Raw genomic sequence first — 27,929 nt, 5'->3', positions numbered from 1 at the left:
AAGATGGGAGACTGAAATAACTTGTGTTTGTAAAAATGAATTATCTGTAAAGGTAACTACAAGCCTGCATATTTGGTAAATACTTAATAACAGAAGTGGTGAAACACGTGGTCTTAAGCCAAGGTTTGGAGCAAGAAAACAGAAAGACTTAACTTTAAAGAAAAAAAAGCCAGAGCTTCTGATGGTCGTGATGAGTATTGTATAAACCAAATCAATGTGAAACTCCTGTTTAAATATTGTATAAACCAAATCAATGTGAAACTCCTGTTTAAATATTGTATAAACCAAATCAATGTGAAACTCCTGTTTAAATATTGTATAAACCAAATCAATGTGAAACTCCTGTTTAAATATTGTATAAACCAAATCAATGTGAAACTCCTGTTTAAATATTGTATAAACCAAATCAATGTGAAACTCCTGTTTAAATATTGTATAAACCAAATCAATGTGAAACTCCTGTTTAAATATTGTATAAACCAAATCAATGTGAAACTCCTGTTTAAATATTGTATAAACCAAATCAATGTGAAACTCCTGTTTAAATATTTTATAAACCAAATCAATGTGAAACTCCTGTTTAAATATTGTATAAACCAAATCAATGTGAAACTCCTGTTTAAATATTGTATAAACCAAATCAATGTGAAACTCGTGTTTAAATATTGTATAAACCAAATCAATGTGAAACTCCTGTTTAAATATTGTATAAACCAAATCAATGTGAAACTCCTGTTTAAATATTGTATAAACCAAATCAATGTGAAACTCCTGTTTAAATATTGTATAAACCAAATCAATGTGAAACTCCTGTTTAAATATTGTATAAACCAAATCAATGTGAAACTCCTGTTTAAATATTGTATAAACCAAATCAATGTGAAACTCCTGTTTAAATATTGTATAAACCAAATCAATGTGAAACTCCTGTTTAAATATTGTATAAACCAAATCAATGTGAAACTCCTGTTTAAATATTGTATAAACCAAATCAATGTGAAACTCCTGTTTAAATATTGTATAAACCAAATCAATGTGAAACTCCTGTTTAAATATTGTATAAACCAAATCAATGTGAAACTCCTGTTTAAATATTTTATAAACCAAATCAATGTGAAACTCCTGTTTAAATATTGTATAAACCAAATCAATGTGAAACTCCTGTTTAAATATTGTATAAACCAAATCAATGTGAAACTCCTGTTTAAATATTGTATAAACCAAATCAATGTGAAACTCCTGTTTAAATATTGTATAAACCAAATCAATGTGAAACTCCTGTTTAAATATTTTATAAACCAAATCAATGTGAAACTCCTGTTTAAATATTTTATAAACCAAATCAATGTGAAACTCCTGTTTAAATATTGTATAAACCAAATCAATGTGAAACTCCTGTTTAAATATTGTATAAACCAAATCAATGTGAAACTCCTGTTTAAATATTGTATAAACCAAATCAATGTGAAACTCCTGTTTAAATATTGTATAAACCAAATCAACGTGAAACTCCTGTTTAAATATTGTATAAATCAAATCAATGTGAAACTCCTGTTTAAATATTGTATAAACCAAATCAATGTGAAACTCCTGTTTAAATATTGTATAAACCAAATCAATGTGAAACTCCTGTTTAAATATTGTATAAACCAAATCAATGTGAAACTCCTGTTTAAATATTGTATAAACCAAATCAATGTGAAACTCCTGTTTAAATATTGTATAAACCAAATCAATGTGAAACTCCTGTTTAAATATTGTATAAACCAAATCAATGTGAAACTCCTGTTTAAATATTGTATAAACCAAATCAATGTGAAACTCCTGTTTAAATATTGTATAAACCAAATCAATGTGAAACTCCTGTTTAAATATTGTATAAACCAAATCAATGTGAAACTCCTGTTTAAATATTGTATAAACCAAATCAATGTGAAACTCCTGTTTAAATATTGTATAAACCAAATCAATGTGAAACTCCTGTTTAAATATTGTATAAACCAAATCAATGTGAAACTCCTGTTTAAATATTGTATAAACCAAATCAATGTGAAACTCCTGTTTAAATATTTTATAAACCAAATCAATGTGAAACTCCTGTTTAAATATTGTATAAACCAAATCAATGTGAAACTCCTGTTTAAATATTGTATAAACCAAATCAATGTGAAACTCCTGTTTAAATATTGTATAAACCAAATCAATGTGAAACTCCTGTTTAAATATTGTATAAACCAAATCAATGTGAAACTCCTGTTTAAATATTTTATAAACCAAATCAATGTGAAACTCCTGTTTAAATATTGTATAAACCAAATCAATGTGAAACTCCTGTTTAAATATTGTATAAACCAAATCAATGTGAAACTCCTGTTTAAATATTGTATAAACCAAATCAATGTGAAACTCCTGTTTAAATATTGTATAAACCAAATCAATGTGAAACTCCTGTTTAAATATTGTATAAACCAAATCAATGTGAAACTCCTGTTTAAATATTGTATAAACCAAATCAATGTGAAACTCCTGTTTAAATATTGTATAAACCAAATCAATGTGAAACTCCTGTTTAAATATTGTATAAACCAAATCAATGTGAAACTCCTGTTTAAATATTGTATAAACCAAATCAATGTGAAACTCCTGTTTAAATATTGTATAAACCAAATCAATGTGAAACTCCTGTTTAAATATTGTATAGTTTTAAATACAGTGAAGCAAAAGAAACATGTGAAAAGAGATCATTGAACATTATATAGAAGAAAATGCATGACAAAATAATAGCGAACTCCTTACTAGATGTACTTGTGCAGGGTTTCTGAAATTGTTCTCTTTCGAGAGTAAATTGAACCAGAATTAAGTGTAACAAATATTTTCATTTCTTGCTTTTAAAGTTTATATGCCACACTGAGTGGTAGCCTACAGAGTACATGATTCTTCTCGTGATTCACGGTATGCGCATGTTTTACTGACATCATGGCAGTAGATATTGCAGCGTTAACTGTTCCTTATGTGGTTTCATTTTAGTGTCTACTGACTAACTGACAGACAACACCCTACTGTACAGTGATGCGAGTGATTGAAACAGTAGATCCCTTTCATGCGGACCTCGACCCCCTCTGTGGAAATTATACTGTATACTTTCTACTTTTAAAACGAGACTGTGAAAAATGATAACTATATATGCTTCTTACACTTACACAAGGTGGTTTGTTTCATATTTCTCGAATCATTAGACCCCACACGCTTAAATACGAACAAGAAATGCGACAATCAACGGGTTGCCTTAATGGCTAGTATTTTCGTAGAGCTTATCAAACTACACTTACTGTGCATAGGTTATTAAAATGATTGATACACAACAGGGAATTTGTCTGTTTTTCAATGGTGGAGGTAATCAGGATAACATAAAGAAAACAGCATAACAAAACAGGAGTTGTTGGTGATGGGAAAAATGTTCATTAGAGTGGATGTACGTTGCGTCTACAAATTATATTACACAGTTAGTCGTAATTTAACCAGATATCACGTAGACGGGTTAGCTGATAAGTACTGTTCCAGAAATGTTCCTTTTTTAACAATATTTAATTCTCAAAAAACCGATATTTGTTTCTCTGTCACATTCCGAGGAATCAGTTTCTATAAAATATGCAATTTTTGATAATATAAACAGTCGAACTTATGAAACTAAATTCCTGTTATGAACGAGTCAATATGTACAACATGAAACTTTTCATTATTTTCTTGTACGAAGGGGGTTTAAAAACCAACAAAAACTATTCAGTCATGTGTGAAAACGTTTCTGACTACATAGAAACAAATCTCGTTAAAGAAGTTAAACAATTATAAAAAAGAAAAATACACAGAAATTTCAAAACGTTTCTTGAGAATAATGGAAACTTAGATTGAAAGTGCTTGTATCTTAATGTATAATATAACAGACACGTGATAAAGAAACATACATAAAACAAGCTGATACTCACGCAGTGGGTAGTACATCAGAACGTTGGTAGTAATTATTCAAATTACATTCTAAGTTGTTTTTCTTTCAAATAATGTTTGACATAAAGGAAAAGAAAAGTATGCAAGTATTCATAAAACGTAGGATTATTACAACACCTCTAATGATGTTCTTGCTATTTCTCATTTCATTCAATGTTTTGTTTTACATCCGAATAATTCCAGAGAAATTGCAATAAAGGGAATAACACCCAGCGTATTTTTAATATGTGTATGATATCGACTTAATCCATTCGCAGAACTGAGGAAATCAAAATTGCTCTGAAGGATGATTTTCCCTCGTGTAGCTTTGCGCGAAATAAAAAAAACAACAACAGCAAAGAAACAATTTAGCAGTGTAAGGCTAAAGGCAGCTAGTCATCACCACCCACTGCCAACTCTTGGGCTACTCTTTTACCAACGAATAGTGGGATTGACCGTCACACTATAACGCCCCCACGGCTGAAAGGTGTGACAGGGATTCGAACACGCGACCCTCAGATTACGAGTCGCACGCCTTAACCCACCAAGCTATGCTGGGCCTCGAATAAACAAAATATATTGACATTTCTGATTGTATTTAGTAAGAGCCCGCAACTATTCTATAATTTTGTTCAATAATGTACTAAAAACTGAAAAAAAAATAATGTATTTCGAGTTAAATATTCAGATCAATTTCTCTGATCAAGAAAGAAAAGTAATTCTGTAGTCAGAAGATACTAGAATATTCAGATCATCCATGTAACCATAACAAGATTATGGTGTTGATATTTGAAACCAGAAGTGTAGATTCCTGAAATTCAGATATAGCACGCAGTATTAACCTTTGCCTTAAATGTAGGCTTAACTCTGCAGTGTTCGTATTAAATAACAGAACTCTTTGTTTAAAGTGTTGAAATATACTTTTATCCTGAATGCTTTTTTATATATTTCAGTTTCTGCACAAAAAATACAGAGCTAGAATTGGCACATTAACGACATAAAGCCGTGCTATACATCAAAAGCACATAAATATTATTATAATGGATCTTGTGATGTATACGTCCAAAACTCAGATCACTGAAACTACCTCTCCGATCATAACTGGGTAATATTTTTATCACTAGGCAGGATTTTTATAGCTAGCAATAAATAAAACAGTCGAAAACAATAAAGCCCCCCCAGCAGTGGCATATCGTTATGTCTGCAGGCTTACAACGCTGAACACGGGGTTTCGATACCTGTGGAGGGCGGAACACAGATAGCCCGTTGTGTGGCTTTGTGCTCAACTTCAAACAAACAAACATGATAAACAATAAAAGTTAAAAACAAAAGAGTAGGTTTCAAATATGAAACAATTAAAAACAAACTTGAAATAATTATTTGTTTTTTTGGCCCGGCATGGCCAAGCGTGTTAAGGCGTACGACTCGTAATCTGAGAGTCGCGGGTTCGCATCCCCGTCGCGCCAAACATGCTCGCCCTTTCAGCCGTGGGGGCGTTATGATGTGACGGTCAATCCCACTATTCGTTGGTAAAAGAGCAGCCCAAGAGTTGGCGGTGGGTTGTGATGACTAGCTGCCTCCCTCTCGTCTTACACTGCTAAATTAGGGACGGCTAGCACAGATAGCCCTCAAGTAGCTTTGTGCGAAATTCAAAAACAAACAAACATACAAATTATTTGTTTTTTTAGTGAAAATCTCATCAGTACTGTAACAAAAAAGCAAAACATTTCGTGGATAACTGCTACTATAAATAAATACTCCAATAAAATCTACTCTGAAATGGTAGCTCATTTTAAAACTAAAATATCGATAATATCCTATTTCTCATGGAAATGTGTGCGTTTGTGCGTGTGTTTCTCTTATAACAAAGCCACATCGAGCAAGCTGCTTAATTCATCAAGGGGGAATCGACCGCTAATTTTAGCTTTGTAAATCCGTAGACTTATCGCTGTAACAAGGGGAGAATCTCATAGACGTAAACACTGTTGAGTGTCAGGCAAGAGTACATTGCTGTAGAAGTGTGAGAGAATTCCAGAAAATTTCGTAGGCGTAATATCCTTCCGCAGTAAGAGTAAGTTCATAACACTATCATAACAGAATTAGAAAGGTTTTTACATATATTGTTTCATCAGAACGCATTTAAACGTCCTTGTCTAAAACTTGAAATTTAATTTAAATTATTTGATTATTTTCAGAATAAAGTTCTACTCACTTCTGTCGTTGGGGTGATGTTGTGAATTATTAGGTATCGTTACGTACTGTTATACAAATTCATTTTTTTTTTAGCTTGATTAGAAAATCTTAATTCTGCTGTTTAAATTAGTTTTAAGATGAAGGAGGTCTAGACAGAGGGATCATAATATAATGTACATTATCTTATTAACATAACTTCCATTTTTCGAAGATAAATTTAAGTGATGAAAACGTGAACAACAACTAAATATTTCGAGATAAATCAATGCAACATATTCCTCCTAAGAATGCCATGTTTAAATCATGTAAAAACCTTATCTCATACATATCTACGTTTGGAATTTGAAGATCAATCTATGCTGGTAAGTGATCTGACACGTATTTGATGAAGTAATTTCAGTATCACGTGGTTAGCCGGTTATGTATATCATATCAACAATCGTGTCCAAATAACAATTTAAGTATTGACGCAAACATTGCGTCAAACGCGAGGATTAAGTTAAAAAGCTGTTTTACTGAACTACAGCTAGGAACTTCGAGGTCAGTTCGTGAGTACATCTATTTTACTCCTACGTAGAAATACCATCCTTTCTTGTGTGGTTATGGAAATAAACATGAGTCATCATACAACAACAACGTTTGCCCTACTTCAAGAAAAGCGTTTTAAACAAATATTCATGAAAGCCAAAAATATAAGCCTCAAGAAGATAGCTTAGTGTTCATATTGTGCGAAACAAAACATATCTCTTAGATAATTGCATTGTAATTAAAATGTCAGTTTTTGAATACATTTGCAGTTGATTTAATAGTGTTTTGAAACAATATCTGTTTGCATATATTGTTAACACAGATTTGTCGTTACTGACGTCAGGTAGTGCACACAAACCTGTTCTTTGTACTAGTTTCTTTGTCACCGTTATTTGGTGTATATATTTAGTGATATCTGCATATGAAAAGACTGGCATTCCTGTGATTATAAACAGTTCATTCACGGTTTTTCATTTTTCTTGGAATGTTTGCAGTTCACATAAAACAAGTCATTTAGTCTCTACTTTTCCTTTATCTGAGTAAGAAAAATTCTCTGTCTATATTCACGTGCCGTTCGAGTTCTATTTTTGATTCAAAGCACAGAATAGGACAATATACGCCACGGAATTATATCAAAGCAAAATTTCAGCAAATACACTCTGTTTCGATATCCGTATCTAGTAATTTACATCGAAAAACGAACTTTAATAATTACATGTTGCCTTCAGTTGTCTGAAAAAAATGAACAAACGAAATTGTTTCTCACACTCGCGCCCCTGGGTCAAGCGGTATCAGAACATTTGAAACAGCTGTACGTTATTTTCCACGTAGAACACTTACTTTAACTTATGTAAGGATCTGGTCGTTTTTCTTTTACTTTCACTTAACTTTCTTTCATTTTATTCCATACTGACTGTTGTCATTATTTTTTTCAGTGTTTCTTTGTTTGCTTTCACTTAACTTTCTTTCATTTTATTCCATACTGACCGTTGTCATTATTTTTTTCAGTGTTTCTTTGTTTACTTTCACTTAACTTTCTTTCATTTTATTCCATACTGACTGTTGTCATTATTTTTTTTCAGTGTTTCTTTGTTTACTTTCACTTAACTTTCATTTTATTCCATACTGACTGTTGTCATTATTTTTTTTCAGTGTTTCTTTGTTTACTTTCACTTAACTTTCATTTTATTCCATACTGACTGTTGTCATTATTTTTTTCAGTGTTTCTTTGTTTACTTTCACTTAACTTTCTTTCATTTTATTCCATACTGACTGTTGTCATTATTTTTTTCAGTGTTTTTTTGTTTACTTTCACTTAACTTTCTTTCATTTTATTCCATACTGACTGTTGTCATTATTTTTTTCAGTGTTTCTTTGTTTACTTTCACTTAACTTTCTTTCATTTTATTCCATACTGACTGTTGTCATAATTTTTTTCAGTGTTTCTTTGTTTACTTTCATTAACTTTCTTTCATTTTATTCCATACTGACTGTTGTCATAATTTTTTTCAGTGTTTTTTTGTTTACTTTCACTTAACTTTCTTTCATTTTATTCCATACTGACTGTTGTCATTATTTTTTTCAGTGTTTCTTTGTTTACTTTCACTTAACCTTCTCTCATTTTATTCCATACTGATTGTTGTCATTATTACTTTCACTAATTGACATGTTGCTCTCTTTTTCTTACTATTTTCTCAAGCTTTTGTTTATTTCAATGTCAATCTAGAACTCACTATGTTTTCATAACAGCTTTGAATTTTGCATAAATTACTCATTACTTAGCTTTATTGGTTGGAATAACACTCTTTAAATTCCATTTTTTTGGTTAAGCAATTCAACTTTTTCTAAGTTTAAATTTGTCTATCCAAATTACTTCACTCCATGACTTTCCTTTCTTCTCAATAGGTATGGTTCTTATCTCTTGGGATTACATTTCCCTCTTAGATTTTAAGGCTGCCAAGTTTCCACAGTGTAGTGCTGTAAGCATATCATGTGTTTGATACAGTAGTATGCTTAGTATATATAGCTGAGTATATTGTTAATGAGTTAATAAACTTCCAAGTGCTAATTACTTCTCTTCCAGACATATCTTTTAAATTATGCACTTGTTGAGTGAATTCTTTAGTAATTAATCCTGTTCTATCCAGGAATAAATATTTAATTTTTTTTAAAAATAGTCTCAAGTTCTGACATGTCCACATTGGACTATAACTCTTTGAAAAATTTATTTTCTTTACTTAAAATAACTTATTTTATTGTTGGCACCTTTATATTAATTTGTGAAACTTCACACCTAGTCTCAAGGTAAGCTTACACCAACTTTCACCTTGTTTAGGTGCTTAAATGTTTCTAACCAGTTTTTATTAACCACTACCTCTCATTTTATCATTCTATTCTGACAATCGAATTGTTGAACATCTGACTTAGGACGTACTAGAGTTAAAGTTTTCACATCTTTTATACTTTTTAACTATACTATATACCAGGTACAAGATGTCTGAGGTCTGTAAAAGTAAAACGGTTGACTAGTATTTCTTCTTATTTACCTAATGCCGATATTTTATCGTGAATTTCTCCAAATGATAATGCTAGTATTGAATAGATTAATCAGTTTGGATCATGTACTTTGATTGGTCATTAACACGTTTCGTAAGAACTTCTAACTAACTGTGTAGCTGTGTACAGATTAATAGTTTTGTTGTTATCCTAAAAACATGTCCAAAGTTACTTGCAATGAAGCTATTTTATATAGTTAGAAAAACCCTATCAGTTGCTTGCAAGGCTCTTTCTATAAACATTATCAGAGTATGTTCGACAACTGAGATTTCCACATCTGCCCGTGTATACTGTATGTAAATTTGATCACTATGGGTATTCATTACAAACTATAAATGTGAAGGAAATCTGCTTTTATTAGAAGATAGAATATATGAGCTACACTTCCTATAAGCTGATACACTGCGTATTTGAACAAATCTGGCTAATTCTGTTCTGCTATTTTCTAACGCAGATGATAGTTACTGTATATTATTCTAACGCAGATGATAGTTGCTGTATATTATTTTAACGCAGATGTTGCTGTATATTATTCTAACGCAGATGTTGCTGTATATTATTCTAACGCAGATGATAGTTACTGTATATTATTCTAACGCAGGTGATAGTTGCTGTATATTTTTCTAACGTAGATGTTGCTGTATATTATTCTAACGCAGATGATAGTTACTGTATATTATTCTAACGCAGATGATAGTTGCTGTATATTATTCTAACGCAGATGTTGCTGTATATTATTCCTAATTCTTACCTTAAATATTAACGTTTCACTCCCTGCCTTATGAATATCTTTCCATTGTACCATGATATGTATTAACTTCTTAAGCACGTCCAACAGTGCGTTTAATGCCTGTTTAATCTCCTAATTATGTCTTTATAATGTTTGATTTGATGAATTTATTATGATAGCTCTTTTACCTAATAAAAGTATTATCTCATTTGATGATTGTCTGTTGGACTCTTTTAAATCCTTTATGGCTGTGGTACCAAAAGATACTTCCTCTGGTGTTAATTAATACCCTTTTATTGTTAATTATCTTTTAAACACTGCCTTTAGTGTCATTTAACTCTGATTAAAGATAATTTATTTCATAATATTTTCCAGTGAACTACATATAGTTTTGTATTAACCGAATGTGCGTGAAGTTACGTCATGGAACAAACTTCGCACTCAAGAACGTATGTTGATTGTAATCGAGTATGTGTATCTACACAAGATGTGGAAAACCTTTATACAAATGCAAAAGTGTGTTGTGAGCCACAAATGACACGTGTTATAAATGTTGTACTGAACATATGTTTGTTATTGAAGATGTCAGTACGAGTGAAATTCTGACGAGGTGATGTTCACGTGAAAAATAAACGTAATTTTGTCCGTTGTACCACTTAGATATTGCATTCATATAATATATGAAACCTCTGAAATGAACATCGCAGTTTTTCAGCTTCTTTGTATATCGTATTCGGTATTTTACACTGTAAGTTGAAGTTGAAAATAAATATTTGATAAATGTGATTTCAAATCCATAAGAGCATGTTGAAAAAGACACACTTTATGAACAAAACTTTTGAATAGTTTGACTGAATTTTCAAACCAATAGTTTAAAAAAGAATTAAAAATTAAAATAAGACTAAACTTAATACAATCCCAACTAAAACATAATTCAAACAAAAATACCACAACATGAAAAATAAAATTTTACTAAATATAATTCATATTAATATTAAACTTACACTAAAGACTAAAACCCCTAACTCCCTTTATTAAATATGATTTAAAGCCTTCGCATCGTGAAATGATATTTACAAGTTTATGGTCTGTTAAGAGACATTTTCATGTGATGAAAAACGCAAATCAGAAACCAAAATAATTTTGCAACTACGTTATAAAATGTACCCTTAGTGGACAAAGCAGATAGCCCAATGTGGCTTTGCTGTAAGAAAACACACACACATACAACTGTACCAGTGTGATGTTCTAGCTAAACTTTACGTACTTGCACAAACCAGCAGTTCTTTCCAATTGTAGAAGGACTGATCGGATTTTCTGAGAAGAGTTTATTGGATTGAACTTGAACGAAGATGAAGAGTCACGACTTATTGTTTACAAAGAATAAAGCCACTTTATACAAGAAAAAACCAAACAAGCACAAACGACATGTGAAAAACTACTGTAAGAATGCAAAACAAATAACAAAATCTCCTTGAAATTGTTGGCACACACCTCTACTAAAATTACAATAGATGTTTTGAGTTCGACATGCTTCGCTTTTAAGTGTTACACTTGGACCACATAACTTTGGACTTCGGACCAGAAATAACAACCAACAGATAACAAAGAAACATCTTAATCTTTCTCAAACACTAGAACACTGGGTTTCCAGCGTGTTTGCTAAATTTGTAAAACATTTTAGAGCATCGAATATTTCCAGCATAGTGTGGTAGTCAATTAAGGTCAGTTTTGGATATTCACATATCTATCGAAAACGCACGAAGATATAAATGTACTATTTTAAATATACATACCAAAATATGAAATTTCTAAAAGCTGGTATGCAAGTTCAACTGTTACATAAAGACTGGGTGAGCCTTTACTGATGTTTTAAAAATAAAGTTACATCTAAATCTAAACTATAGAAGGGTTTAATGACAACTGGCGAACTACACGAACAGCGAAATATTCTCAGTACTATTCGTTTTTAGTTATTTTTACAATTCTAAGCCAGAAACCGGGTTTCGATATCAGTGGTGGACATAGCACAGGCAGCACATTATATAACTTTGTGTTTAACAGAAAATAAACAATAAAACAAATATAATCATAGAATGGATAGAATTGAATTCTGTGTAACAAAGTATTGATACCTGACTAACAGTGTATCACATATTCTCAAAGCTTAACAATAACTTAGGGAGACACCTAACGGTTGATAAATATATGAATTTAATTGCATTAATTTAATTTTTGTTTCATTTAACATCACGTTTAACAATTATTCCAACTAACAAATAAAAATAACTCAGGATTTAACAAAGGTCTCCTAATCGTTTATCAAAAGTTACCAGGTTCAATCATTATATTACTTGTACGGGATTTAAATGTCTTTATACGGACATAACAGACGCATTACCTGGTATAACCAGGTGGTTAGAGCTAAGCCCTCATAATAACAAACAGTGGGATTGTATTCTCAAGACGACTAGTAGGGGTATTAAAAATTTAATAAAAAAGAAAGTACAACGCCCTCTACAAACTCATACCCGTTTACACTTTTGTCCGTAAGAGGCGCATGGCAACGTTCAGTTGGAAGTTCTCTTTGTTAACCTGAAGATGACTTTAGAAGATCGAAACGTAGTTCTGCACTTTATTTTAATTAATGTTTTAATACCTGTACCAGTCGTCTTGAGTTTTAGTTCAAGCGAGTTTCTTGTCAAAATAAATAATGATGATTGACCGCTCCATTACAGCTCCCCCACGGATGAAAGGGTAAATATGTTTGGCATAACAAGGATTCGAACCCGTGACTCTCAGATAAGAAGTCGAGCACCCTAACCATCTGGCTATGCTGGACACCTTAAAAAAGTGTGGAGAAGACTTAGGATAAAAGGGAAGCAAAGTATGATGATACAGATTATCAATCAGTTTTACAAAAATTGCGGAACTTATAAATACAACTTCGTACGTTACGTTTAATGTTTTTTGCTGCATTATGTACCATAACAAGCAAAATGCTTTAATTTATTTTCCACTTTACATTAGATAATAACTTGGTCGTAAAAATAGTACCACACTTTCCAAGTAAAACATAATTTATAATAATGGTTTTATATACTTCAGTGTCTAGGCGTTATGAGCTGTTTTGAATAAAGCCGTACAACCAAACGAAAGAACGCTTTGTTGAGCGTTTAGGTTAATGTTACCATAAAACAAAGAACAGTTTAATATCAGTCAGCAAAGTTTTCCATTAAGAATGTTGCTCGAATGATCATATCATGAGATTTTATTTATCCAGATTCCTATAAAAAAGTGAAAGCCATGACGTACGTCTTAACCTATCTACAACTAGAACCTCAGATTTAAAATGAACGACACATCATAATGATGGCAGAGTTTATTTAGTGTGATATTTTATATTAATAAAACAATTAAAACAGCATAACAACTAAACCTATTTTGTGTGATATTTTAAACTAATAGCATAAGTAATATACTATAATGATAGTAATATTTGTGTAATATTTTGCACTTATAATAAAAGTGGCATACAGTAATGACTGAACTTAGTACGTGTGTTATTTTACACTACTTACAGGAGTGACATATCATAAATTCTGAATTTATTTGGTGTGATATCTTATACTATTAATAGGAGTGACATGCCGTAATAAATGAACATATTTAATGTGACATTTTACACTAATAATAGGAATAACATACGATAATGATTGATCTTACTCGGTGTAATGTTTCACACTAATTACAAGAACGACATATTAAATGACTGAACTTATTTGTACTAATAATTTGACAGAGAGCAATAATTGAACTGATTTGGTGTAATATATTACACTAATAACAGGAGTGACATACCATAATGATTGTGTTTACTTGTAGTATTATTTTACACTAATAGTCAAAGTGACATACAGTAATAACTGAACTAATTTGGTGAAATACTTTACACTAATTGTAAGAGTGACATATCATAATGATTGAGCTTGTTTTGTGTAATATTTTACACTAATAGCAGAAGTGAATCCAATAATGAATGAATTTACTTGGTGTGATATTTTACACTAAGTGTGGTTTGTTATCAGATATTCACACAAAGTATATCCTATGTTATAACTGATAGACTAGAAGGAAGATATCTCGTTAGCAGCTTCCATCATCAGTTCTTGGGGCTCTACCGGAAAGTTCGGAGCACGATATACATATGTATATATATCTAGTGATAATTGTATATAAATAGTTGATTCACAATCTATGGTTCGGTGCGCCAACAACTGAACCACACCCTACATGTAGACAAAATTGAATATTCGTATGTACAGGATTAAAAGGTGTTTCTCGTCAGTAATCAACTGATTATATGTAAAAATATTTTAAACTTCTTTGGGTGCGCGTAACACTGCATCAGGCGTGGCTATCGTGACCAGATTGTGTTCGTTGGCTTGCGGTTTGCGTCCTATTGCGCTAAGAAACTATCCGCATTTTAGGACTGTGGTTCTACTATAGAAGTGACAGTTAAATCCCACTGTTCGATAGTATAAGAGAATCCCAAGATTTTACGGTGGGCGATATCGACCATCTGTGTTCCCTCTTTACTATCACCTAATCACGGAATGTGTTCGTATAGCTTTGCACGAAAATCCTGAAACAAACAAACGAAAGAAGATTTTTTGTAGGATGTACATCAATGCATGTTATATACAAATTATCTGATTTGCTTGGTTAATAACGCATGTCTACATCCACGTGCAGATCTGTCATCTCAGTCAGTGATTGTCACTTTGTAAACATGTTACTCCTGCTTTTCAGTCGTAACTTTGGCCAAAGGAAATGAAAACCCAGTTGACACATCAATTATCAGGCGTTCCTCTTGAATAAGTACAATCGACTAGCAATTAACAACTACAATCCGAGTATAGTTCACTTGGCTCTGAGGGTATTCGTTTAGAATTAACTGTGTTTCAGTTGTTTCGTGAAAGAATTTCATGTTCATGGAGATCATTTTAATTTTTCACTTCGCAATATTTAGTTTCAGTTCAGCTTGCTTTTTGCACAAGTTAAGTATACTCAACAAAAGTTTTTCTCGGTAATGGGAGATGACAGTACATTGATCTCATTGATTCGATAGGTTTATACAAATCGATTAATAAATACTGTGATCTGAAACGATACTTTAACTCTGTCCAGAATCATAACAAATGTGTAAGAGAAACATACGATAATAAGTTTAAATAAAAAAAATACACTTACATTTTAATAAATATTATTTACATATGTATTTAGGGCTACTTACCAAAGATTTTAATATTCGTTTTTCAGGATCTTTGTTTATCGTTTGTTAGTGCTTTTCTAGACATTTGTTATGTCTGAAAAAGGGAAGCTACATCTGTTGGTAACAGTTTCTGGTTTCATTAACCCGAACTGGGTTATATTGTCTTTATACTGACCTTCTAGTATCACACGGATAAAACCAGGCTATATTAGGTCCATTCTGTTGACAGCAGGAACAGAAGCTATGAATGTTTGGTGTATTCTTTATTTTCAATGTAATGGTTATTTACTGTAGATTTACAAACATACAGAAATATATATGCAAAAACGGCTCGTTTGGGTTGAGAAAATATTTTACATAGAAGAGCGAACAACGTTTCGACCTTCTTTGGTCATCGTCAGGTTCACAAAGAAACGAGAAACTGACCGGAAGCTGACCACATGTTTGGAAGGGGTTGTGTAACTGAGTGTTGGAATGTAGAGGGCGGTGTTAGATGTTTGAATTAATATAGGTATAAAGGCGTTCCTTTATATTCACATGTACAGAAACTTCAACGTATACAAAATTCAGTACTAACTTCAACATATAAAGTACCACGTAGCACCTCAACCACATTCATGCACAAGTATGCAAACATAGACACAATATCTGAAAGACTCTTGCATAATTCTCTAAAATATTTCAATAAGAATTGGCATAAAATGACTTAATGTGTGATCTCGAGAGATATCACGTACATGATGTAAATAGTCCTAAATACCTCTCCCCTTTTAACATATATTTAAGAAATGTAACACAAGCTGGCCACTATGCACTAGACACTTAGTCCTTGTTTCTTTTTATTATTATAATTATTATTTTTCTTTTTTTTAATCATTATTACTTTTTTTCTCTCTTATTGAATTATTATTCAAGTATTGAATAATAATAATTATTATTACTTTCTTTGTGTGTGTGTGTGTGTGTTACTACAAGTAATAGTAGCATTCTCTCTATGAAAAAAAGGAGAAAAATACAAAAAAAAAATATATATATGAAAATACAAAAAAATAAAAAAATAAAAAATGAAGAAAAAAACGCAAGAAAAATAATAAAAGGAAAAAAAAATTTCTTGTTCGTCCATGCATGGACTGAGCCCTGAAATGATGTTATACTTTTACTCTAGCCCAAAGCTAAAAAAAAAAACAAAACAAAACAAAACCTAAAGACAGACGCTATAATCGTTCGGGAGGGAGGAAGTGGTCAAATGTACCTGACCCTCCTGGGTATTTAACATCAATACCCAAATACCGACACAGTGAACTTCCTTTATATTGGTTTATTTTGGGTTTAAGTTGTTGTATAAGTAAGGCTTCTTTAATTTTGCGTTTGTTTATGTTTGTTTTTTATTTAGTATTTGAGTGTTTTCTATCCTTATGTTGTGTTTATTTGACTTGCAGTGTTCGAAAACGTGTGAAGGTGACTTTTTATGTTCTTTAAATCTGGTTTCCATTTTTCTACTTGTTTCTCCAATATAGAAGTCGTGGCAGTTATCACATTGTATTTTATAAATAATGTTGGTGTGGTGTTTGTCAGTGTAGTTTTTACATAGTATAGACCTCAGTTTTGTGCCGGGTTTTTGAATAAATTTAGTATTAACTGGAATATCAAATTTTGTTACTAGTTTTTTGCCAAATGTTGGTTATTTTTCTGCTGATGTTGGGAATGTCTTTGATGAAAGAGCTGGCTGATGTTACATATTTGGAGAATACCCATGCTATGTATTTACCAAGACTGTAATTAATGATTCATATGTGGACATTATTGGTCGTAGTGAACAATCTGGGGATGCCGTATATTTGTAGTGTTCGTGAGTCAGTCTTACATAGATAGGAATAAAGTGTTTTTGAAATTGTGTAAAACGAGCCGTTTTTGCATATATATTTCTCTACATGGGGTTTCTCGACATCACTGAAACATACAGAAAGCTTTAAAATGAGCTTAGCTGTTGCGTAGAAATATATAACCGACGTAAGGACTGAAAAATGGTACATGTTTCACATAAAAGAAAAAAGAATACAATAACAACCACAATATAAAACGAAAAATTGAAAATTGTGTTTGACAATTATTAGAATTAGTTATAACCAGGTGAGTTTTGTCTTTGTTTTGAATACCTATTGTGCAGTATTTCAAAGCTGTTCTTTGAACGTTTGCTTCTTGCATCTTCTCATAAAGCTACCAGAGGTCTGTCTTCACTAGACGTTCATAATTTAGGAGTGATAGACTAGAAGGAATGTACCTAGTCAACACTTCCCCACTGCCAACTCTTTAGATGCTTTTTTTCAACAATAAGACTGGCTGTCACATTATAATGACTGAAATGATGAGCATGTTGTGGCAAGGATTCGGATCCACGAGTTTAACGCCCTAACTACCAGGTCATGCCTCACCCTTAGAAAAAGTAACCTTACTTGTCTGCTTTATACTGTGTTAGATTTTTTTTTTTTTCAAATTTATCTGATTCCTTCAGTACAGTAGGTCTTGGTGGACTCAGCTGACAGCCTGATGTGGTTTTACAAAAAGAATACAAACACAAACAGTACAGTAGTAAAAAGTAAAAATTGACAAATTAAATCCATTAGATCAATACATGAAGAAACAATAAGCTTGATAATATTTTACAAGTGGAACTTTATTGGTATAGAACAAAATTAGTTTTTATTCAGAAAATTTAATATTCCCTACGTGAGAAAAATATACAACAAATACACCAAAACATGTAAAAACAAAATGCAGATAGAAGATAAAGAAAAATGAAAGTTAAAAGAACATTTCCACGTGAATGTTGACTTTTTACCATTGATTATTTAATATGCACGAATTAAATGGAAAGTTAATAACTATCCAATCAAAACAGACACATAGTTAATGATAATTATTTGTGATTTTGTAACTTCATGATTTTTTAACACAATGTATTTAGTTTCCCTTCTGCGGAGGTAAAATCTTGTTAAGGTGTAACTTGTAAAAGAAGCTAATTCTCAAAATGCAGTTTGTTTTTTGTAATTTCATTCAAAGCTACTTGAGGGATATCTGCGCTAGTTGTCCCTAGTTTAGCAATATAAGACTAGAGTGAAGGCAGCTAGTCATCACCACTCACTGCCAACTCTTGGGTTGCTCTTTTACGAAAGAATAGTGGGTCTGACCGTCAAATTATAACGCCCCCACGTCTGAAAGGGCGAGCATGTTTGGTGTGGCGGGTATGCGAACCCGCGACCCTCGGATTACGAGTCGAGTGCTTTAACTATCTGGCTTTTCAAAATATGTAAATTAGGACCCCAGGCCACTGAACACTTACATTAAATTAGGGGTTATTCCGCTTCATCCTGAATATAGAAACATTTATTAATCCCACGCTGGTACAGCAGTAAGTCTACGGATTTACAACACTAAAATCAGGGGTTCGATTCCCCTTACTGGACTCAGCAGATAGCCCAATGTGGCTTTGCTATAAAAACACACACACAAACAAACACTTATTATAGTTCACAACTGAGGCAGTTTGAAGTGAAACTCTTTTCTATTTACAGATATCTTGTTATTTTAGGGTTAATAAACTTCTTTATGTGTGTTTGAAATCCGGATGAGAAAGTGTTCAAACTCGACAGCTTTCAGAAGGCGAACCTCCCAGTTATAAGTCAATGCTCAAGCGCTTTGCGATATTTACAACTGTAACCATAATACCTTTAATAAAAGTTCTGTATCTTACAATATGCATACTCTATAACGTTAAGTACAAAGCTGGAAATATCTTTCTATATCAGATAGCACAGTCCTGCGATGGTTTTATTGTCGTATACCAATTTCTATACGCTGAATCCGAAAATGATTTCAATTTTTCTCCATATCGTACAGATTTTTCACAAAACGTCATATGTACTTTTACATAAATGAATAATTTTCATTGAAATCGGGTCACATTTTCTTATGCTTAAAATGTTGACAACCATTGGTTATAGATTTCTCTAGACCAATAGCGACGTTAGAGTCTTATCATTCGTTCTAGAACCCAAGAGAAATACGGAAAAAACATAATAATAAAATATGTTCATTGTCGTAAAATAAATAACAATTTGATCAAATTAAAGATTTGCACTGGATTTTTAAGGTTTCCTTACGTGATATGTGTTTTCTTATAGGAAAGCCACATGGGGCTATCTGCTCAGCCTTCCGAGGGGAATCGAACTGCTGGTTTCTATATTGTAAATCGGTATACATACCGCTGTACTAGCGGGGAGCCGCTAGGTGATAAAAAAAGAATATTATTTTTGAAGTCTGTGAAACTGAATTATAGAAAATTTGTTATTAAAACCAAAACAACTTTGATGAAGTTTAAATTCGCAGGACTGTGTAATATGTAAAGTGTCTACTGAACCTTAATGTATGCAAGTACAAAAATAAAATAAAACTAAAACTGATAATAATATATATATTTAACAATAGTGCCTCCCAGAGGCACCGGGTTATGTCTGTGGACGTTCAACGCTAGAATCCGGGTTGCGATACTTGTGGTGGGCACAGATAGTCTATAGTGTAGCTTTGAGCTTAATTACAAACAATAACAAGAGTAATTCCCTAGTATCGGTTCGCTTGTGTATTAATGGGATATAACTGGCTGTTCTAAGTGTACTTTGTAATTATAGATAATTATTAACCTGCGTTTTACTAACGTGTGACAAATTTTAGTGGTAACAACATGTTGGATTATTTATTCTTTATAGTAATGATATATAACTTATAGCGTCCGTAACATAATATGAAACACTAACGGGTATTGCTAACATCTTCTATATAACGACCTTAATCCCAACTTTCTGGGGGTTGCTAGATTTGTTTTGGTTTCTTTTTGCAAGGTAAAAATTTCATATACTGGTAACTACCCCAGTCTGCAATTATATGGAATGCGCATGTTTACGATATGGATTCGACCTCGCGACTCTCAAGCACCCTGACCACCAGGTTTTGCCAGTCCCGAATAAAAGTGGCCAAAACAAACACTACTATTACACACTCTTGTAATTCTTGAAAATTCTGAAGAAACTAGACGTAAAATTTAGTTTTTAAAATATTATGTGTGTTTTCTTATAGCAAAGTCACATCGGGCTATCTGCTGAGTCCACCGAGGGGAATCGAACCTCTGATTTTAGCGTTGTAAATCCGTAGAGTTTCCGCTGTACCAGCGGGAACTTAAAATATTATAGGCGCAATACTAAAAGTCTCTTGTGATAAGCATAATTAATTATAATGTTGTATGTTTCATTTTGGTTAATTTGTATAGTTATGTAAATGAGAACTATTTGAACAATCTTTCAGTCTTGTTATTACATAGAACACGAAGTTATAACAAATATGTGATGACATTTCGTTATTAACAGTTTATACTTGAAAACTAATTAATGGTTTAGTTATTGTGGTCAATAACCGCAAAACTTCCAATTTTGTTTTGTAGTTTCTGTTTTGTGGTAAGAATAATTGGGGCTTATGCACGGGCTAATATTTTCTTGTTTTTGTCTGATAATTATCAATTATGGTTATATAGCGAATTTGCTACATGCGCTAATTTGAAAGCTTTTTAACGCGTGTTATTTATCTCTCTTATTTGTTTTTTACATTATGAATTTAATTGTATTTGGGCTTGACCATTAAAATATGATTTTATTTGTTTTCCAGTTTTGTTCAGTTTTTTTTTATATTTGTCATACATGAGTATATTTCTCATTAAGGCAATTAATACGCAAAAGAAAATGAATTAATGAAGGTGAGAAAAAAAAAAGGCTTAGGTACTTAAGTTGATAAAGTATTACCTGTTTTGATTGTAATGGGTTACGTGTATACAATAATATATACATATATTTCTATACTAAGAGATGTATCTATAGCATAATACGTTTACTTTTTCTATTCTATTTAAATTTCCTTTACATATATGACCTGAAACTACAGTTCAGTGCTATAAACATTGTTTGTTTCTTTGTTTTTGAATTTCGCGCAAAGCTACACGAGGGCTATCTGCGCTATAGACATTAATATTATTGAAATTAATATTAGTACTAAATATTAGAACGTAAAATAATTACAACAAAAAAGAGTTACAAAACAGTGGTACTTTATATGGACGTTTAGGGTGTACTAAATATTAGAACGTAAAATAATTACAACAAAAAAGAGTTACAAAACAGTGGTACTTTATATGGACGTTTATGTTGTACTAAATATTAGAATGTAAAATAATTACAACAAAAAAGAGTTACAAAACAGTGGTACTTTATACGGACGTTTAGGTTGTACTAAAGATTAGAACGTAAAATAATTACAACAAAAAAGAGTTACAAAACAGTGGTACTTTATACGGACGTTTAGGTTGTTCTAAAGATTAGAACGTAAAATATGCATTGCAAAAATGGAGTTATAAAATAGTGGTACTTACGCAAGGAAGTTACATATGCTTTAAAAATCAATATCTCATCACAATTTAATGCTGTCCTGACTGACGCATAAATTTCGGAAAGTAAATCAATCTTGAACTTGGTTGTTTGAAGAATTCCCGTGGTACTTGCTGCACTTAGAACTGCTATTAATGATAACCTTGCTTAGCTTATGCCTCGAGGAAAAGCTCGTGCATATGTTATTGCATGTCAAACGTTCGAGAAGATTTGAAGGAAATCTTCGTAAAAAGAACACAAAAATGTGCATATAGTGTAAATACAAGATTATAATCGGGAAATGTGTTATACCAAATGGAAAGATTTATCACAGGGCATTAAAATGCCATTAAAATCAAATGAAAAAATGTGTGTAACAATAAACATTGGTTTCAGAAATGAATAATGATTATGGGAAATCGAAGTTATAAAAGATAGAATCTTAATGACAATGCCAGTGGCTCACTTAAGTGAGGAAATATTTTTTGTGTCTTCTAAAAGTGGAACAAGAAAAACATGTGAGTCTTTCAGGCTTATCCGTATCTTATTTTTTAAATATATACACGTGGAAGCGTAACAGTGAAAATCATATCTATAATCATTAAACAAAGACATTATTGTTTGTTGTCTTTCTTGCCCTAAAGGGAGATGATTTATCTCGAAGATATAATAAGACTGAACATGAATTGCTAGTATGGAAAGTCATTCGCAACGGGATAACTCTATATCATAAATATTTGATATGATTGAAACACAGTAACAACAATGGAAAAACGATGTTAAAACTATCGAACCACAAGGTGGGATTTATACAATGTGTCCTGGTTTTATAGGTATCTGTAAAAGTAGGAATTGCGTGTCAATAAGTGTACACCTTATATTACATGAAACCTTTATGACGAAACCTTACAAACTGCAAAGTAAAAATATTTTCAATTCTTGGAAAGATGAAAGCGTAGCACAACGTGAGCTTGAGTGTCTGTTTTATCTGATCCACTTCGATTGTTTATGATATTGTATTACGTGAGACTAACGAACAACTGTGTTCTCTAACAGTCGTCGCATCCCTACAGCTGTTTGGTTCCTTATGTATCCTCAAGATATTACAAAACTCAACTCATATCTTATAATTATGGCACAGTAGCTGATTCATAAACATCGTTTGTTTTGTTGTTGCAATGTTTTATCTCACATTGTCTTATTGAGGGTCTGGAGTGGCTGTTATTCTCACCTTTCTATGAGTTTTCTAGTGGCTAGATAGATATTATTGTTTAAGTTTTATCTATATCAGAGAAATTAGTCTCGGGCCCACTGTAACACTTAGAGGATTGTTTGCCTTACTAATTATGCTGAAGTGTTTATAGGACCGCGAAAAACTGGACCCCACCCAGTCTATAAATAAAAAAACAATAGTTTTTATGCTTTACCCTATATAGATAGAGACTCAGAGAAGGTGCTTCGACACACAGCATGCATATGGAGAGAGTTAATAACATCAAATTGAAGTTAATGGTTAGTTAAGCAAATTTTTGTACGACTAAAATACTAAAATTGTAAATTGTTTTGTGTAACTAATGCCAGAGATGGTTCGTATATTTTTGTTTACCATGTAATATATAGAAAATTATACATATAAACAAGCTGTGATTCACTCCTCTGTGTAGAAAACTCTTTAAAAGGAATACAAAAATCGTATAGTGTTAGATCAGCTTAACCATGTATGACAAACATACTACTTTGGTGTAGACTAATATCCTTACCGGGTATAAAACTTGGAATGAGTTTGTAAACTCCTCTTGTAATTAGGAATTACGCTGTTCGTTTTAAAATATATTGTTATTTTTTTGTGTTCATATCTTTCCTTTTAGCCTGCATAAGTTGTTACTTTTATAGAGACTTTACCTTTTCGTTTAACCTGCGTAAGTTGTGACCTTTTTGTTCCAAATATTAAGCCTGATGGTTCCAATGAATGTTTCGCTACTTTTTGCATTGAAACCATAACTGGGAGTTTTAATTTCTAAAATTGAAATAAATACATTTTTAAAAATTATAACTATGACTGATAAAGTGTTTACCAACTATGAGTTTTTAAGATTTATGTCCGTGAGATAGAATATTTCGTGGTATGAATTTTTAACTATTGTTACTGGGTTATTTAGATGAATAAACATGCTTTCCTAAAAGCTATTGGTCATGCAAGGCCAAGTTGTTAGAGCGCTCGACTCGTAATCTAAGGGTCTATGGTTTGAGTCCCCGTCACACTAAACATTCTCGCCCTTTCAGCCATGGGGGCGCTATAAGTGAAGGTCAATCCCACTGTTTTTTATTAAAAGAGTAACCCAAGAGTTAGCGGTTGTAGTGATGACTATTTGCCTTCCTTCTAGTCTTACATTGCTAAATTAGGAACGGCTAACCCAGATGGCCCTCGTGTAGCTTTGTGCAAAATTCTAAACCGAACAAAGTAAAACTCATCAAATATATTTTTAATAATTTAAATGTATTTAAAAGCTCCATAATTGTTATTACTTTCTGCCATTTTGAGGATACATTTCGTTTAAGTACGTTAGAATTATTTCATGGAGTTCTGGAGACATTCAAAACTACTTTATTATAAAGGTTACGTACAAATTTGTAATCGGCATTAAAACTTAGTGATAAATTTCTATAATAATAAGGGAATAGTTGTCTTGTGTTTCAAAGTTTATGAAAAAAATCTCCAGGTTTCGATTATTAAACAATATTCTCGTGTTTTAAACGAGTCTGATGTTTAAACTATCATCAAAAATGTTTAGCAACAAGCATGATTTTATGAATCTACTAAAGTTTAAAAATGTAGTAAACATTGTTTTACTGAACTAAAACAATGATATTGTTCCCTGTTCTTGTTTCGTTATCGCTCTGAACTGGTTTGCCAATATTGTTGAACCTATACCTCCATGCGTTCTGTGTTCTTTAATTTATATTGTATTTTTGACAGTGTCATGCCTGTCTCTGTATTTTAGGATGTATACTGTCTGATATAACTTGTTGTACTCTATAATCTATAGAAACATATTATGGTTTTCTGGGATGGAAGAGATTTCCCGATAAGTATCAGATAGTGACAGCAGAGGTCGCCTAGGATTATTTGATGGAGATAACAGAACTAAAAGTCAGTTTTATTGTTTAAGAAACTCAGCTGGGCACGTTTTTAACAAGAAATCAGAATCTTTATTTGAACAATAAAAAGAATATTAGCACGTGCACTTGAAATGGACGAGTCGACAGTCCTACCTTTAGCTGGTTTTCGTCTTGTTGCTTTCATTCACGTGAGGTCCAACAGCAAACAAGCAGATTTTCCAGAAAAGAGCAACAACTTCTTCCTAATGACTGACTAATAAAGAACTGAGCCGAGAAACCGCTTGTTGATCCAAAATGTCAACTCGTTTTCTTTATCCAGTGGACGGATCACTTCGTGACTTGTGTTTCTTGATAGCATTGGTAAGCTGTTATTTTCAGTCGGCATCATAATTGGCTAGCCATGCATGTTTCAGTGGTATACAATTAAATTCCGAATCTACATCTAATAGTAAAATATCCCTGTGGACAGTCTGTACAGTGCGTAGGATATACTTATAGACATCTGTAATTAACGATTTATATAATATTTGTAATGGTATTAAACATTCGTCTCTATAAGTTGTGTTCTGTATGTAAGACGGTTTTCTGCATTATACTTATAATTAACGATTGGGGAACTTATTATGATATTATGTTTGTATTATATGTTTTGTTGTGGTGATAATAAATTTAGATTAGTTCTACGCCTACCAACGGTCAATGTCAGAGATTTCATCATATAATTAAAGCGATATATAAACTGTAAACATGAAAATGATCTTTCTTGAACATGATTTTTTTTTCAATTTATACATCGTAATATCTTTGTGATCCACCCTTGAATATTTAAACTAAATTTATCTTCAAGCACTTACTTTTTTGGTTTTGTTTGTTTGTTTGTTTTTGAATTTCGCGCAAAGCTACACGAGGGCTATCTGCGCTAGCCATCCTTAATTTAGCAGTGTAAGACTAGAGAGAAGGCAGATAGTCATCACAACCCACCGTCAACTCTTGGGCTACTCTTTTTCCAACGAATAATGGGATTGACCGTAACATTATAACGCTCCAATGGATGAAAGGACGAGCATGTTTGGTGCGACGGTAATTCAAACCCGCGACCCTCAGATTACGAGTCGTGTGCCTCAACCATCTGGCCATGCCGAGCATTTTTGGTTTTAATCTGGTATACACATTTCTGTGAACCCCCAGTGGCACATCAGTATGTTTGCGGACTCATACCGCTAGAAACAGGGTTTCGATACCCGTTGTGGACAGAGCACAGATAGCCCATTGTGTAGCTTTGTGCTTAATTTCAAACAAACAAACAAAACACTTTTATCAATTGAAGCTGAAATGTCCGGTATCAGTCTCGTCACTTAAAACACATTAAACCATCAATCGTGTTTTATATTAAAGTCCCTCACGATTAAACTCCAAGTAATCTCATGTATATACTTTAGTTGTTTATATGTTAAATGTAGAGAAATATCTTACGTAAGAATACTTCCAGTAAGTATTATACAAACATTCATATACAACCCATACTTTTAAGTATGTCATAACTATCAAGGAAATCGACATGTCTGGTCCAGAGGGTAATAAACACCAGAATAAATTGGTATAATAAAGCTGAAAAACCATGTTAGCTCAATAAAAGTTAAGTAAACTTTCTCTTAAAGTCAGAATCAAACAACTGTCAATTATCGTTAACTTATACAAGGACAATTTGCGTAGAAGATTACGTGACTTTTACAACCGCGGCATAAAAGCTGCCCAGTTAACTGGAAATTCCACGTTCTGGGAAGACAGCTAAAGGTATGATATAAACTGTGAATCAACAGCCAGTTTTATCTCTTATCTAAAGTGTGGGAAGTTGTTTGTCAGCCTGAAGCTGTAAGTGATGCGTATAAAACATCAAAGTAAAGAGGATTGTTACAAATCTTGTTCCTGATAATATGAACAACAGTTACTTTCTCTTGAGACATGTAAAACGTTTATAATATCGAAATATTAGATGAATTACTTTATTGTGTAGATTATGGTTATTTGTTTGTTTGTTTTGAATTTCGCGCCAAGCTACACGAGTGCTATCTGATCTAGCCGTCCCTAATTTAGCAATGTAAGTTTGTTTGTTTTTGTTGTTTGTTTTTGGAATTTCGCACAAAGCTACTCGAGGGCTATCTGTGCTAGCCGTCCCTAATTTAGCAGTGAAAGACTAGACGGAAGACAGCTAGTCATCATCGCCTACCGCCAACTCTTGGGCTATTATTTTTTAGCTAATAGTGAGATTGGCCGTTACAATAATTATAAGGCCTCTACTGCTAAAAAAAAAAACATGTTTGGTGAGGTGGGAATTCGAACACAAGATCCTCAGATTGCGAGTCAAGCGTCCTAACCATTGGGCCATGTATAAACAGGGATATTCAAGTAAAAACATTAGGAAAGTCAGCAAATAAAGAGAGATATTAAGTAATATAAATTAATATTAGAAATACATAGTAACTATAAAATATGTTTGTAGTTAAGCATATAGCTACACAATGGGCTATCTGTGCTCTGCCTACCATAGGTACCGAAACCCGGTTTCTAGAGTTCTAAGTCTGCAAACATGTCACTGGGAGGCTTAAATATAAGAAAAAAAATTAAAGTTAGAAAACAAATATAATTATTTTGGTACTTATCCTAAATGAAATAAAACATCTCAGGTATTAGCTGCACTCGTAAATATATTTCACTGGGCTAATGAGCACTGAAAACACATCTCGTTTTACCTTCCAGCCGTTTTAAGAAATTGTCATATCTGTAATGAAGTTTGGCGCTGTTAAACTTCAAACCTCATCACTGTCGAGAAATGACTTTATCTTCGATGATACAATTAATCATTAGTCACTAGATATCACTTGTACTACTTGCGGTCTCAGCAGTGTTAAAACATTTTATTACTTGACTACTTATGTTCGGAAACAAGTAATATTGATGTAATAGTAGTTTGAAAAACAACTTTTTACAAGCATACTGAAGTGATTTTATTTTTGGGGAGCATAATATTATGTGTTACAACAGAGCATCGGTCTGGAAGAAAAGACTACAAAATGTCTACAAG

Source organism: Tachypleus tridentatus, chromosome 4 (genome assembly GCF_004210375.1).
Source record: "Tachypleus tridentatus isolate NWPU-2018 chromosome 4, ASM421037v1, whole genome shotgun sequence".
Classification (NCBI taxonomy): domain Eukaryota; kingdom Metazoa; phylum Arthropoda; class Merostomata; order Xiphosura; family Limulidae; genus Tachypleus; species Tachypleus tridentatus.
The sequence above is the reverse complement of the archived record's forward strand: the minus strand, read 5'-3'. Positions refer to the sequence as shown.